Here is a 17,896-nt window from a genome sequence, read left to right as displayed (position 1 = left end):
AAAACTAGATGTGTCTCACTTGAAGGTGTTTGGGTATATTGCATATGTGCATGTTCCGGGCGAAGTGAGAACAAAGTTGGATCCAAAGGCAGAGAAATCCAAAGGTGTTTGGGTGTATTGCTGCATATGTGCATGTTCCGGGAAAAGTGAGAACAAAGTTGGATCCAAAGTTCGGATGTATTACATATGTGCATGTTTCGGACGAAGTGAGAACAAAGTTGGATCCAAAGGTAGAGTTATAACCCTACCACTCTTGATGTGAGTAAGCAAAGATGTTGTCTTCGATGAGATGAGTAGCTAGTATGCACTAGCAGTGAAGGCAATAGAAGATGTAGATGTAAGAAGTATTGATGCTGCACCACAGGTAGAGCAACAATCTCAGGTGCTTAGTGGACATGGAGAGTCCTCTAGTAGTGGATCCAATGTTAGCCCATGGTTAAGCAGGTTGAGGATAGATATAGGTACACATGTATCATGTAAAGGGAAGGAAAAGGTAGATAAACCTTTTGTGCTTGATTTGTCAGAAAGTCACTCATATGTGGATGGTGACTCTAGTGGCTTTGATCAGAGCCTTGATGAGGAGCTTGGCATTTTGTCTATGGTTACTCCTCGTGTAAGGAGAACTAGGGATGTTTTGAGGACACTTGGCAGTGATCTAGGTTTATGAGGGTTAGATAACCTGTTGATAGATGGAGATTTGATGGATATACAACCCATTATTATGTTTACATGGTTAAAGAAATACAAGAGTTAGAGCCCACTTGCTTTTAGGAGGCATTTAGAAATAAAAAAATGGGAAGATGCCATGAATGAGAAGATGGCAACATTGGATAAAAATGCAACATGGGAGTTAGTGCATTTGCTCTTTAGAAAAAGAAGGCAATTGGATGTAAGTGGTTGTATAAGGTCAAGCATAACATAGATGGTTCAATGAGTAGGTATAAGGAAAGATTGGTTGCCAAGGGCTATGTGCAGACCTATGGCATTGACTATGAGGAGAAATTCAGCCCGATTGTGAGAATGGCAACCGTGAGAGCTATCATTGCTATGGCTATAGCAAAGGGTTTTGGTATTTACGTCAGATGTATGCCAAGAATGCCTTCTTGCATGGTGATTTGCAAGAAGTAGTATACATGATGTAGCCACTAGGTTATGAGAGTGATGCACACCCAAATTTTGTGTGCAGGTTATGTAAAGCTCTTTATGGCTTAAAGCAGGCACCCAGAGCATGGCTTAACATTGGATTTCAGATATCCAATGCATATTTTTTCACTTTATGTGAAAAAGACAGATAGAGGGATCATGCTATTAGTCATTTATGTAGATGACTTGATCATTGGTGATAGTGATGTTGACTTACATGATGTTAAGAGGCTTTTGAAGTAGAAGTTTGAGATGAAGGATTTGGGTGAGTTGTGGTATTTCTTGGACATAGAGGTGGTGATATCACCTCATGGCATTTGGTTATGACAGGGGCAGTATGGCTTGGACATGTTGTCAGTATGGCATGATAGGCTCTAAGCCTATTTCAATGCAATTGGAGTAGAACACAAAGCTTTCCACAAATACAGGTGAGCTTTTGGAGGACCCCACTATGTACAAGAGCATAGTGGGTAGCTCGATCTACATGACCATTACTAGGCTAGACTTGAGCTATGATGTCAGGCTTGTGAGTCAGTTTATGTAGGGCTCTAGGAAGCCATAATTGGATGTGGCTGGACGGATTCTCAAGTACGTAAATCCCACAGTTGATTATGGACTTTTTTATGAGGCTGGTATAGAGATACAACTACATAGGTACGCAAATGATTCGGCTGGTAGTGTCATAGATAGGAGGTCTACTATAGTGGTTTAATGTTTTTATTTGGGAGTGCTGTTGTGAGTTGGAGTAGTAAGAAGCAACCAACAGCTTTTTCATCGAGTACAGAGGCAGAGTACATGGGTGCTGGTATGGCAGCTTATGAGGTAGCTTGGTTTTAAAAAGCTACTTGATGATATGGGTGAGCCCATGGATAGGCTAGTTGTCATTTATTGTGACAACATGAGTAGCATACAATTGGCCAGCAACCCAATATACCATGCTAGAATGAAGCAGATTGAGGTACATTATCACTTTGTGAGGGAGAAGATTCTAGCACACGTGATGTAGATCTGGTATATGTCAGCATAGAGGATCAGGTGGCTAACATCTTCACAAAGGGATTTGGCATAGAGAAGCTCCACAGGTTTAGGAGCTTACTTGGAGTGCAGTGTGTGGAGTTGTACTCAAGGGGGAGTGTTGAGATATCAAGCTCAACTAGTGCTGGACATTGATGACCCTCTTAGATGATAGCTTTCGCACTTATACCACTAGCATGGTTGGTGAGATTATGGTTGATATGCTGCCGCGGTGGATGACAGGCTTTGTGACATCAACTTTGGAGTACTAGAGTTATGACATAGTTATAGTGCCACCTCATATAGTCGAGTTCACACTATGGACCGACCATTGTATGTTATTGTAGGAGAGTACTTTCCCTTATAGTATGTACTCTTATCTTTTTAGTTATATGTTTGTAGAGAAGAGAAGAAGGTAGAAGAAAATTCACTAGTCTTGCTCTCTCTTGGGTGTGTGTGTGCTTTTTTGCAAGGAACTCAAGCTCTCCCTCTCCCCCGCATTCTCTTTACTTTCTTGGGGCAGTTGAGTGCCTAGATGGTGGTTGAGCCTAATTGCTATGATACCAATGTTGCATGCCCGAAAGCCTTTGCTATGATTGATCCAACCCTATGTCTACTGATTAGGAACATGCAATGAATAGATAGAGAGAGATAAGATGAATTGTATTTTTAGTATATTACTATGATAAAAAAAGATGTCTTTATTTGTACAACTGATGTGGCCTTTGGTCTTCCCAAAAGGATTGATTTCTTGGTAAAGGATTGACTGTTGACTTGCCTTGTAAGGGGGATCAAATACCTATGTTTTATGTCGGCCTAGCCTTATATAGGCTCCAATAATAACATATAAACTAGCTGACTGCTAGTTTATAGGTTACCAGAGGACAAGTAGAGCGCAATTGAATAAGCATTAAATGTTGTCGACTTCATATGATTGCTTCTATCCACTTGGCCCGACAGCTGCTCTAACTATGTAGGGCTTCTTCTGTGCTTGTTTGAACTTGCTAATGCCTTCCTAAACTGCTAAAATTAGGGATTACATATGGGGTTATATGTGAGGTTTAGTCATGTCCACATTTGTGCATGTGACATTAGACTTCCCTTAGAATCATCAAACATCCACTCGAGCAATTTTACCAAAATCACTCCTCTTGTCGCATTTTCACTTCTTTGCTAGAAACCATCCTTATACACCACATATTTTAAACTTTCAACACATTGGGTATCATGTCAATATTTTGATGTATCTTATCAACATCAAACCATTGCTTTTGTATTCGCTTCATTAGATGTTCCTTAGGCTGTTTTTTACTTTTTGAGTGCCCCATGTACGCATTGTTGACCTCCCCTTTCTCCACCCAATTGATAGTACGTTCATTTTAGCCTAACCTCCTTCTCCTTCTTGCTTCTTTCCTTATTGCAAAATTTTGTAAGAAAGATTCACCCACCAATATTGCCCATACATCTATCTACACTCCTTGCATCAATACGTTCATCTTGGACATAGGTTTGTGTAATAACCAGGATGTAGTTGTATTAATACCCTTCAATTATAGCAAGCTTTGTATTATTTTCTATAGTTATGGCAAGCAAATTCACCCCCAATATTGCATCATACATTTGTCTACACCAGGATGTAGTTGTATTAATACCCTTCAATTATAGCAAGCTTTGTATTATTTTCTATAGTTATGGCAAGCAAATTCACCCCCAATATTGCATCATACATTTGTCTACACTACTTGCATCAATGCCTTCATCATCTTGGACATGGGTTTTAACTGTAATAAGTTGTATTCCCTTCATTTACAAAATAGGTCTACATTATTCTCCATAGTTATGGCAACAAGCAAATTTACCATAGGTGTGTCTCTCTCATCTAAATAATAACTCACTATGAAGAGAATATTTTTGAAATATTCAAGGTTACTCCTCTTCCATCATATTGTATCTAATGTTCTTTCTCAAACTTTAGCCACCCAATTCTGTAGGACATTAACCTTCCTTCAACTAGGCTTGCTTGAAAATGATGGGGTACTCATCCCATCCTGCTTGCTTCTTGTAGAAATGATATGGAAGGATGTTTGTGTCAACACCCCAAACACATTCAATCTAATCTTCTTCATCATTTGAGTGCACTTCCCACCTACATGTGTTATTTGCCATTTAATTTTGTAAGTTGAAATGGCATTACTTTTTTAGCTCAAAAATGTGTTCTATTAGATATTCACTTATGATGTTTAGTGTTGCCCCATAGTTAACACATATATTATCTACCTCTGCTGCTTCCCATCAATTTTCAAGGGTATCCCATCAATGCACACATTATCTACCGGTTTTCCATCAAGTTTGTTCAAGTCAAGAGCTTACCTTAGCCTTGTGACAAAGCATGTGTCATTGGTCCTTACCTTCCCATGTGGCACACACAACCCTAAATTTTTTGATGATGTGGGCATGCATTGCCACATGACACGTAATTCTAATTTCTTAGAAGGTGGAGTACTTGGCATACTCCTTTGGCATACTTTAAGATCGATCTTAGAAAGGATTGAACTAGTACCAAATCCTGAATGGTTATCCAAGAAATAACTAGAAAAGTGATAACCAGTCACACAAAATGACACAAGCAAGCACTCAAACAAACACTAAATGGAGAATCATTAAAAAGATTGAAATTGAAATTAATAGCAATAGTTGAGGATGGGTTTAGAATACACCTGGGCAAGTGGGAAAATTTGCTCTATATCAAGGTTGCACATCCACTATAAGTTGTAAATTTGGATTTGGTCTGTGCACAATTGCACCTCAAAAACTTGTCAATCAAACTCATCTATCAAGCTGATCATTAGATGACCATAGATCGTAAGAATGCTCCGATTCGACATCACTAGGTTGATTTTCCATCTCACTTGGGTTTGATTTCTAATATATATGTCTCCTCTAGTATATGAGGAAATGGTCTGAGTGCATCCTCACTGTGATATGGTATGGATATTATAGGTAAGTGAGCCAAGTAGCTACTGTGAGTAACCCATAAGTATTCAAATCATAGCCACACACATGTTTGCCAGGCGCGTAAGTAACTCAGGAATCACCCCTCTATACAAACCAACTGAAACAAACAATGGAGGCCCACAAGCATGCCATATACGGGCGTCCCTGATATACAGTTGCATAAACGCATGAGAGTATGGCTTCATGATTGGTGCGGCAGACTAGATCTACACATAATGCATATGTAATGAACCAATCAAATGAATGTATGTAAGACGATTCTAAGTGTCCCATACCACATAGGCGCGTTGCACATACACACGTAGGATGGTAAAAGATAAAAGACATAAATGTGTCTGGAGTATGTATATGAAACCAATTTGATACCACCAGATTAATTCCATCCTCACTTCCTTAAGAATAGAAGTTTGAGGCGGAGTGGCCAGTTCCCTCTGAAACTTAAATTTCGACACAAATTTTCTCTATCTTAAAAATTTATTTAAGTTACTAATCTTGATATTGAATCTATGGTTTATTAATTAGGTTCTTAGGTTGTAAATATATTATAGAAATACTTATTAAAAAATTTGTATAAAAGGAAGTTAATATATACATACCTCCATCGTTGTGGTGTCATCGAAATTATCTGTCAAAAGAATTTTGACATTCGAAGAGATGTGAGTTGTTAAACAAAATTCATGAGAAACTTAACATTATAACAGATAAATTGATTATGGATAGGAAATACTAACCTTAAGTTGAAAAGTTGCTAGAGAGGGTGTGAGATTATAAATGAAGAGTAGATAGAATTGATTTTTTTTTAAAACATCAAAAGTTTAAACACAATTATAAATATGAATGACTAGTAACAATTCTAACAATCTTGATTAAGTAAACAAACCTAGATGATGAAAAGATTAATTTACATTTGAAGTTGAAATAAACTTGAATAATAAATATGAAATTTAGCAATCATAAGGTTGAGTTAAGCATAAGAGTCATACCTTTTATATATTCGATTGCAATGATGCTCTACATTGAGAAAAATGAGAAAGCAATGCGAATGGATTGAAATATAATTATTCTTCCAAACGTAACTAGGGTTATATTAAATTATGACTTTATAAGAAATAGAACTTAGAGTAGTATGAATTGAAATTCTATGCATAATTATTTAAGCATGATCATTATTGTAAGGATGGAAAGGAGAAACTTATTTGGATGGTATTTGAATCACTGTCTGAAAGATAAAACTTACATAAAGATATTGGAAGAATTATTTACTAAGTTATAGAGGGTAGCAACTTACTTGTAAGTGTCGAATAGCTTTGCTACAAAATACATCATTAAAAGGACATAAATATTGTAAGCATATGTGACGTTTTAATTTGTTGATGATTAAAATTATGAAAATTGGAGAAATTTACTTGGGTTGGACTCTAAAATATCAGTTTAGAAGAAAATGAACCGACAAGTAACAATTTTATCTTATACAAGTAATCAAATTACACAAGGTAAATACTTAATTGGTAAATCATCGGAGATTTTGCATATACTAATCTGCACATTAGTTTTAATTCATAACATAATATTAAACTTCAATTGTTAATTTATAAAATTTAGAGGGTGTAGTTATTAGTTAACTTTCACCCGTAATTCGTAAAAATTGGAAGCTTGTATGTCAAAGAGAAGTTGTTGTCCTCATGGTTGACTTGTGATAATTAACAACCCTTAATGAAATCTGTAAAAAGAAGACCTTGACAAAACTTTTGAAAGTCTTATGTTGCTTGGAGTCCTTGAAATCCTTAATTTAATCTCCAAAGGCAATGGTAGACATCATGCTTACACCACACATACATGTACAATCTCAAGTCTATAAACTAGGGGGTGAAATGATCATACGGCCTATAATAACATCAGCCTTGAGTTAGGAGTCTAGTATGAAATTTTATCCTAGAAGTGACTCATTATAGATTTAAGAAAACATTTAAAACCATTGACTCCAACGATGGATCAAGATCGTACTAATAATCACTCTTTTTGTCATTATTATTTTGCTTTATCAAGCTTAACTAGATGGGTAGTATACGAGAAAGAAATTAAACATCAGCATATTTAAACAAATAAAAGCTTTAAAGTCAAAAGCTTTTAGACTTTAGAGCTTTAATTCAAAGCTTTGGTAAAGCCCACCCTTCCCTTTTTAAAACTTATAAATTTTATTAGCTTTTTTTTGAAATTTCTCTTTATATAAATCCTTATTCTTCCTTGAGATCTCTAGATAGTTTTGGGGCTTTAATATTAAGCAAATAAAAGTTAAAAGAAATGACGTTAAACATTCGCCCTGAAAGTCTACGGCTTGGGCTCCAAGGAAAAAGAAAAAGAAATCTTAAATTACAAGGCTTTAAAATATGGGGCTTTACTATTAAGTTAAGCTTAAATAAATAAATAAAAAAACAAGCTCAGAAAGTGTAAAGAAAAACATCGCTTCTCTCTTCTTCAGTATAGGCCGGCAGCCCAAGAGAAAGGAAAAGAAACAAATTTAAAAAAATTAATTAAGAAAATCATGACCACCCAAAACGTTTGGAGAGAGAGAGAAATATGGGCTGCCCCACACGTAGGAGAGAGAAAGAAAAAGGATTTCTTATATATATATATATATATATATACATATAAACTAAGCTTTTATCAAAGCTTTAGTTAGCTTTGAAATAAAGATTAATTAGCTTTATAAATACTTTACTATAGATGACCCTTAAAATGGTACACGGCGCACAGCAGGAGAAAAAAAAAGAAGAAATCCGCCGTCGGATCTAAAGGGTTCCGCCACGCTGTCGAATTGGAGGGAGAAGTAAAAATTAGAATAATAAAGAAAAATTTGAGTTTTATTTCTCCAGGCTGTGCTTCACGAATTAATGATTGGAAGAACAAAAATAAAAATATAGATCATTAGGAACCCTCCACACCGTCTATTATAGAAAATAGACACTCCTACTATTTTAGCAATCTAGCTATGGCTCTCCATGCTCCTTCCCTTGCTGATTTGATCCGTATGGACATATTATGAAGAGGATTAGTGAGATTAAAGGTGGTTTTGTGGTTTTTACAAACTCACTAATGGTTTTTCACCTTGCTTTACCCTTTGGGACAAGAGATTGATGGGGATTTGTTATCCAATGGTTAAAAACAAGCCTTCTTTCAATCATACATAAACATAAACGTATTCTTCTTAAATTGAAAAATTACCAAAATCACCTCTGCCTTTGTCCACAAGTCTTTGACTAGCTTTAAGAAGATTGAATTAAACCAAAGCTCTGATACCATTGTCACGGGACCCTTTTGTACTTCTTGAAGAAATACTTAAAAACTCATAAAATATATCAAAAATTGAAACAAAGACTTGAATTAAATTGAAATCAAATAACATAGCATAACACAAGGCAAGATAAATAGAACATCACCATCAAGACAAGATTGGGTGTAATCTCCCCCCCCATGTTGTGTAGCTCCACTTCCACGACATGAGTATTTAGAGAATTTTATTCATAAAATAGCCCAAGGAGCTAATAATAGATGTCCGTACAAATTGGGCTTGCTTTTCCCACTTTTAGGTATTGCTTTACATATTATTAACCATATAAAGTCTCCTAAGGTTTGTACATATAAAAACCTTTGTCCAAATATAATTGCTAATGGGCCTACCATGAAGTCTCCTAAGGTTTGTACATATAAAAATATTTACCTAAATATAATTGCTAATGGGCCTTGTTACATAAAATAACTTTGTGCACATTTGCACATATAATAATCTTTTACACATTCGCACATTCCATTAAGCTTAATCATGCACAAATTAAATTAAGCATATTTTTCTACGATTATTAATTCTTCAAAAATATGATAAAATATATAAGTGTAACAAGTTTATTGGTGGGGGTAATTCCAAGATAATTTTGATTTTACTCTCATATGTGGAAATCCCATTTTTAGACACTATATGTCGTAAGATGACTCTGTGTTTAACCCAGAATTGGTATTTGAATGGGTTTAGAGATAGGTAATAAAGTCTGCATCGTTCAAGTACCTTTTGTAAAGATTCATTATTTTCAGGTACAACCACAATGGGTGACACCAAGTCTGAATGTTCAATTTCATAGATGAATCCACATTTGACGAGATTGTCTTCCTCTTCTTTAACAATGTTAGCATAATTTGGATTCATTGGATAGGGTCGCTGATGGATAGGTTTAGTGTTTGGTACCATGGGGATTTTGTGCTTCTTGATTCGGAGTGAGATCTTTTTCTATAAAGATTGGTTTAGGGGCTTCCCTAGGTTTAGCCAAGTCTACTTCTTTTACTTTAGTAGGACCATCATAAACTCCTTGTACCTCACTTATGGGTTTGCGTGTGGCATTATCAAACATTAAATTGCGGTCTCCAATTGTAAAAGATTTATAATGCTCGAGGTTAGGGTGCAAGTTAGGTGTTGGCTCTTGATTTTCTTCAATTGCCTTAGCAGCTTCCGTTTCCCTCTCTTTGTGGGGGCCAACTCTTTGTTCTTCTTCCGCCTTTTGTGGAATGATTAAGTTTTGAGATAGGTAATAAAGTCTGTATCGTTCAAGTACCTTTTGTAAAGAGGATAAATGTTCCTTCCATGACGAATGAATGCACAAATCGTCTAAGAAATCTTCAAGGAAAGTCTATAGAAAATCTTTAAAGGCAGTGTTCATAAGCCGTTGGAATGTGGCTGGTGCATTTGTTAAGCTAAATGGCATAACTCTATAAGCATAAACTTCGTGTTCTGTAACAAAAGCAGTTTTTGCTTGATCCTCTGGAGAGCAATGGAAATTTGGTTAGTTCCCGAATACCCATCCAAGAAGCTGTATGCTTCCTTGCTAGCTACTCATTTAAGTATGTGTTTTGAATATGGAAAGGGGTAATGATCTCGTCTTGTTACTGCATTGACCTTTTGCATTGATACGAAAAGGGGTATTGATCTCGTCTTGTTACTACATTGACCTTTTTCAAATAGACACATACTTGTAATTTTTCATTATTTTCAGGTACAACCACAATGGGTGACACCAAGTCTGAATGTTCAATTTCATAGATGAATCCACATTTGACGAGGTTGTCTTCCTCTTCTTTAACAATGTTAGCATAATTTGGATTCATTGGATAGGGTCGCTGATGGATAGGTTTAGTGTTTGGTACCATGGGGATTTTGTGCTTCTTGATTCGGAGTGAGATCTTTTTCTATAAAGATTGGTTTAGGGGCTTCCCGAGGTTTAGCCAAGTCTACTTCTTTTACTTTAGTAGGACCATCATAAACTCCTTGTACCTCACTTATGGGTTTGCGTGTGGCATTATCAAACATTAAATTGCGGTCTCCAATTGTAAAAGATTTATAATGCTCGAGGTTAGGGTGCAAGTTAGGTGTTGGCCCTTGATTTTCTTCAATTGCCTTAGCAGCTTCCGTTTCCCTCTCTTTGTGGGGGCCAACTCTTTGTTCTTCTTCCGCCTTTTGTGGAATGATTAAGTTTTGATTAATTTGCAACATCAATTTTTCCTATCAACTCAGTGGAAGGAGGTTTGTAGTACTTAACTTTTTGTAATTCCTCTATAAAGTTGTGATGTGCATCAAATGCACCAACATATTGCAACCATTGGGCGGCAGTTGTCCTCTCTTGTAGCCTTCTATGATGATTGGCTACATAACGTTTATGTCTCCACCATCTTCGGAGATGCTCCTTGGTGCTTTGAAGAACTTCATCCCTTTCTTCAAATTGGCAGTCCATATCAGATTTGGAGCTACTCCCCTGCAGTTTCTTTTGATGTTATTAACTCTATTTTCTTGTGGTAACCGAGGAGTTGGTGTCGCTTTCAGTCTTTGTTTTAGACTCCTCATCACTACTATTGGTGCTTGTGCTTGAGTTATCCCATGTTGACTCAAGTTCACTATAACTAATCCCCATGACATCAGAATATAGAGCACAGATGATTTGTAGTGGCATAACATTAGGGAGATCCTCACCCATTAGGTGTAACCCATGTAGATCCTCTGGTTCCCCAGCTATCGATTGTGGCCATCATATGTATCCAGTTTAGATTATCTTCAGGCATAATAGCTTGTTTGTCAGCATCCTTGTGGGTTGGATCCTTCCCTGCATTAGTCTCTTCTCTATGAGTATAGCAGTATACCAATGGGGTTGAATAAGTGGTGGTGTCTGAACGGTGTTCAAAAAGTCCTCTGCTACCTGTTGACAGTCTGTTCGAGCAGTGGGACATACGTCAATGGCCGTCGGATGATCCTCAAACGACCATGAAGGCACAGAACACATCCGACGCGTGGAATGATCGCCCTACTATGTAATCATAAAACATAAAAGTATTAAAGTTGGGATTTTGTGCTTCTTGATTCGGAGTGAGGTCTTTTTCTATAAAGATTGGTTTAGGGGCTTCCCTAGGTTTAGCCAAGTCTACTTCTTTTACTTTAGTAGGACCATCATAAACTCCTTGTACCTCACTTGTGGGTTTGCGTGTGGCATTATTAAACATTAAATTGCGGTCTCCAATTGTAAAAGATTTATAATGCTCGAGGTTAAGGTGCAAGTTAGGAGTTGGCCCTTGATTTTCTTCAACTGCCTTAGCAGCTTCCGTTTCCCTCTCTTTGTGGGAGCCAACTCTTTGTTCTTCTTCCGCCTTTTGTGGAATGATTAAGTTTTGATTAATTTGCAACATCAAATTTTCCTATCAACTCAGTGGAAGGAGGTTTGCAGTACTTAACTTTTTGGAATTCCTCTATAAAGTTGTGATGTGCATCAAATGCACCAACATATTGCAACCATTGGGCGGCAGTTGTCCTCTCTTGTAGCCTTCTATGATGATTCGCTACATAACGTTTATGTTTCCACCATCTTCGGAGATGCTCCTTGGTGCTTTGAAGAACTTCATCCCTTTCTTCAAATTGGCAGTCCATATTAGATTTGGAGCTACTCCCTGCAGTTTCTTTTGATGTTATTAACTCTGTTTTCTTGTGGTAACCGAGGAGTTGGTGTCGCTTTCAGTCTTTGTTTTAGACTCCTCATCACTACTATTGGTGCTTGTGCTTGAGTTATCCCATGTTGACTCAAGTTCACTATAACTAATCCCCATGACATCAGAATATAGAGCACGGATGATTTGTAGTGGCATAACATTAGGGAGATCCTCACCATTAGGTGTAACCCATGTAGATCCTCTGGTTCCCCAGCTATCGATTGTGGCCATCATATGTATCTAATTTAGATTATCTTCAGGCATAATAGCTTGTTTGTCAGCATCCTTGTGGGTTGGATCCTTCCCTGCATTAGTCTCTTCTCTATGAGTATAGCAGTATACCAATGGGGTTGAATAAGTGGTGGTGTCTGAACGGTGTTCAAAAAGTCTTCTGCTACCTATTGACGGTCCGTCCGAGCGGTGGGACATACTTCAATGGCCGTCGGATGATCCTCAAACGACTATGAAGGCACAGAACACATCCGACGCGTGGAATGATCGCCCTACTATGTAATCATATGAGTAGTTGTAACTGTACTGTCTGGTAATGCAATCTTGTAACAGTTGGGCGTAACAGCCGGGCATAACAGCCTAAAGGCATCTTGTAATTGGAGACTAAAGGGGATAAAAGGGGGGAAAGAAAGAGACAATGGCAGGGATCTTCTTGTAACTTTTGACATCTGAATTAAGAGAGAAGAACATTGTCTCCTTCTGTGTGTCATTCGCACTCATGTTGTCAAAGAGAGAGAGAGAGAGAGAGAGAGAGAGAGAGAGAGAGTGTTGTCCACAGCATGTTTGGTATAGAACTGTAGTTTGAGGCACCGAGCAAACCTATGGGCACAAGGTATTGACGGATTCTCAGCCGGACTCATTCCGTCTTGCCAGTCGTCGGATTGATCCCCAACACTTTGGCAATCCTGCTGGGGAAGAGGGAGTGCTCGGAGAAACACAGGAGGCTCTCTGTTCATCCCTCAGTGTGGTATTCTGGCGCAAGCTTTGGGTGGCCAAAAGAAGAAGCACTTGCACAAATCCTTGTGAGTGAGGCAACTCCTAATCAACAACTTGCAGCAACAATAAAGGAAGCATTCCTTAGAAGGTTCCGAATAGTCAAAACACCTTCTGAGTTGCAAGAGAAGCTTAGGAGTCTGAGGTAGAAGTCCCTACCACAGTGGATGATTATGCCGCAAAGTTTCGCACATTATGTGCGAGACTGACCTAGGAAGATAAGCCATCTGAGGCTGTCCTGGCGGATTGGTTTCTGCATGGCCTACATAAGAGAATCAAACTAACCGTGGCTGCAATATAAACATTGCATTACAAGGGTTTGATGGACTAGTCAAGGCAGCCAAAAGGGCAGAAAGGAACATGGGCTTGGGAAAGAAGTCCAAGAAGAAAAAGAACAAAAATAACAATTCATCAGACAGCGATTAAAGCACTGAGTCAGACACAGAGGAATCAGATAATGAGTCAGGAGCTGAGGAGGAAGCAAAGCACAGCAAAAAGGCAAAAGGGATGAGGTGGATGTCTTGGCCAAGAGGGTTGCTGAAAAGTTGGCTGCAGGCTCGAACAAACACTCGAGCGTGACAGATTATAGACTTGGTGTATTCTGCCCAATCTGCAAAAATGAGGGGCATCTGAAAGAAGAATGCAAGATGCAGCCAACATGTGTCATTTGTCAAACTTTCATGCATCTGACAGAAAATTACAGATATAATGGAAGAAATCGTGTAGTAGTAGCAGTGAATGTAGTTGATGGAGCAGATCTAATGGCTATTGTAATGACACCACAGAGATCCTACTATGGCCGAGGGTTCGGCAGAGGAAGGGGTGGTGGACAATAGCATAATGCATTCCAGTGCTGGAAGTCACGATACAGGAAAATCGAATGTCCGATGTATTTAAAACATCAGTAGGAGCTTTAGGGAAGCTATGGAGATTCAACAGAAGCAACAACACCTGCCGTGAATATGGTAGAAATCAAACAGTTGAATGATAAGTTGGCTCCGATGGTGGCTAGTCACCACAAGCCAAAAAGGAAAGGAAAAGGCAGATGCAGCAGAGCATCTGACACCTGAAATGGTGAAACAAAAGAAAAAACCCCTAGATTGGGAGGAACAAAGGAAGGTCACGGATCAAGTAGTCATCAGAGAAGTGCAAAATGCACAAGCCAAGGGCAGGAAAGAAACTGCACAACCCGGTCAAGATCAAATAAAGACCAAGGGTACCCCGGATGAAGCATTCATATAGAAGAATTTGATGCGAGAAGATCCTCGCGGGACGACACAAATCAGGAAAGCATCCCCAAAAGGGACTGAAACAGCACCTCAACACTCAGAAGAGGCGGACCCCTCAGAAAAAGTCGAAGAAGGAAGAGAGAGGAGAGAAAAGAAAAGTGCCCAACGAGGCAGCAAACTAAACAATGAGGAGCAGTATGACCTATGGGAGGACATCAAAACCATGAAACTGGATATAACCCTTGATCAGATACTGTCATTAGTGCCTACAGGAAGCAGCTCATCAAGAAGCTACTGAGTTCCAAGGGGCAAACGGAAGAGTATAACCACTGACAAAGTGAAGCTGAATCAGCATCAGAAGAAGCAGAATGTCAGCAGTGGTGGACAGAGGATGTTCCGGAAGTAGATAATGTGGTGCCCCAAATAACAGTACATCTGAGGGGAAAAGAAATCAAGGGAGCCATTGTAGATGGTGGGTCAGGAGTAAACATACTTCCGAAATCAACAGCCAAGGAATTAGGGATCACCGAGTTACCCAGCTCCTTTCCTGGTACGCATGGCCAATCAAAGCAGAGTAAGGCCGCTCGAACTTGTCCGAGGAGAACAGATCACTGTAGCCGGATGCAACTTCCCCATTGTGTTTTTGGTACTCCGAATGGAGGGCAACTCAGAATCGTATCCCATGTTGTTGGCTAGACCATGGATAATACATGGGAAAATCAAACATGACTGGCTGAGAGAAAGCATCACCATCAGGAGGGGAAAGAAGAAGATTAGAGTCAGCACACTAGCTAAGGTGGACATAGATCCAACGGTCGGACCATTGCATGCGGAAGGATTGAACCTGTTGGATGGAATAGAAGAGGATGAGGAGGAAAGAATCATCATAGAAAATCCAGAGCTAATTTCATTATTTTAATTGGATGTGGAGGAGGGAATAATGGCAAAATATGCAGTAGACACGTTTAATGTGCAGATAGCAGAGGAGGCAGTGGATACCAAGGAGGAAATAGCCCAAACACAACACAAGGCTAGTGAGCAAACAGGTGAGGAGGATGAACATTCAGAACAAGGGGTTAAGGAATGTATGGAAGCCTTAAGATGCAAAGATAGGGAGCAACAAAAATGCATCAGAGTACAGGAGGATGAACTGACAGAGCTCAACCTGGGCAATGCAGAGCAACCCAAAATTGTCAAGGTCAGTGCTAAGCTGGAGGGACAGATGAAGACCGAGCTCCAGGAGTTGTTATGCAGATACAAGGATGTCTTTGCATGGAGCTACACAGACATGCCAGGCACATAGACCCAAGCTTCTATATGTCAGTGCTAAGCTGGAGGGATAGATGAAGACCGAGCTCCAGGAGTTGTTATGCAGATACAAGGATGTCTTTGCATGGAGCTACACAGACATGCCAGGCACATAGACCCAAGCTGGAGGGACAGATGAAGACCGAGCTCCAGGAGTTGTTATGCAGATACAAGGATGTCTTTGCATGGAGCTACACAGACATGCCAGGCACATAGACCCAAGCTTCTATATCAGCATAAGATAAACCTAAGGGAGGATGCCGTTCCAATCAGACAACAGAGATACAGAATGAACCCTAATTATACCAAACAAGTAAAGGAAGAAATAGATAAGCTATTGGCAGTGGGATTCATATATCCAATTGAGAAGGCTCACTGGCTGAGTCCGATTGTAATTGTGCCCAAGAAAAATGGGAAGCTGAGAGTCTGTGTAGATTACAGGAAATTGAATGCTGCAACTATACCGGATCCTTTTTTGCTACCCTTCACAGACTCAATGTTAGATGCAGTGGGCCGGACACGAAATGTACTCCTTAGACAGCTTCAGTGGGTATAACCAGGTCAGAATGGCACCAGAGGACAAGGAAAAAACAGCATTCATCACCTCAGAATGGGGAGCCTTTGCTTCAAATGTAATGACATTCGGACTCCGCAATGCACCCGCAACCTTTCAGCGCATGGTCCAAGAATTTTTTTATGATTACCTCATTGAATTCATTCGAGTGTTTGTGGATTACTTTAGTGTTTTTGGCAAAAAGATGGAACACTTGCACCACTTACTGTTATGCTTAGAAAGGTGCCGGCAGACACAGCTGAATCCCGCCAACTGTGCCTTTGCAGTTACAAGTGGAGTCCTCCTAGGACACATTGTGTCCAAAGATGGCATTGCCATAGATCCCTCCAAGGTCAGCATGATCCAGAAGCTGTAGCCACCTCAAAATCTGAAAGAGCTCAGTAGATTCTTGGGTCAGATCAAATGGCACAAGAGATTCCTCCGCTACCTGGTAGACATTGCACACCCACTCTATGATCTCACCAAAAAGGGGGCAGAATATAGATGGACTGAAGAACACCGAAAGGCATTCTAGGACCTAAGAAGATGGACTGAAGAACACCGAAAGGCATTCTAGGACCTAAGAAGAATATAGATGGACTGAAGAACACCGAAAGGCATTCTAGGACCTAAGAAGAATGCTTGCAAGCGCTCCGGTGATCCAGCCATCGGAGTGGGATAAGGCCTTCCACGTGTTTGTGGATGCATCCGACACTGCAATAGGAAGTGTGCTGATGCAGCAGACATAGGAAGGATGGTATAGACCCATCTACTATGCTAGTAGGAGGCTATCTTGAGTAGAAAAAAACTATAGCACAATAGAAAGAGAAGCCCTAGGACTAATTTACTCTGTCTAGCAAGTTCAGACACTACTTGTTGGGCAACTAGTTTGCATTTCATGTTGATCATCAGGCCCTACTATACCTAGTTAAGAAGCCAGACCTCATGGGAAAGCTGGCCAGGTGGATGCTACTGCTGCTGCTACAAGAGTTTGATTTCACAATCATGCACACACCAGGCAATCAGAATGCAGTCTCACTGACTTTCTCAGCCGCATAGATACAGGAGAACAGGCAACAGGAGTACCCGACCAGTTCCCGGGATGCAGACCTGTTGGGAGTACAGATCATAGACACTGGGAGGAATTGGTACTATGACATGCTGTAATTTGTTTTAGAAGGCAGCTTCCCAGCTGGCCATGACCAGAGATCAGCGAAAGTAGATTTCCCTCTGAAGCAAGAGCTTCCTGGAAATAGCAAGAGCCCTATACAAAATTGGAATAGATCACGTAATCAGAAGATGTGTGCCTGATCTCATGAACAATCCGCTGTGCTAACAAAAGCACACTAGGGAGTATCAAGTGGACATTATTTTGGAGACACAACGGGGAAAAAGATCATGCAGGCAGGCCTCCTATGGTGGCCGACAGTAATAAAAGATGCATGGAATCATGCAAAACAATGTGATGTGTGTCAGAGGCTGGGTCAGCCCACTGCTGTAGACATAATGCCTCACCAGCCCCCATACTCCCACTAGAACCTTTCCAAAAATGGGGGCTAGACTTTGTTGGACCATTCAAACCCCCTGCCAAGCAGACTAGGTTGGAAACAAGTAC

Source organism: Cibotium barometz, chromosome 28, assembly GCF_041138505.1.
Source record: "Cibotium barometz isolate CiBa-2024 chromosome 28, ASM4113850v1, whole genome shotgun sequence".
In the NCBI taxonomy this organism is placed as follows: Eukaryota; Viridiplantae; Streptophyta; class Polypodiopsida; order Cyatheales; family Cibotiaceae; genus Cibotium; species Cibotium barometz.
The sequence above is the reverse complement of the archived record's forward strand: the minus strand, read 5'-3'. Positions refer to the sequence as shown.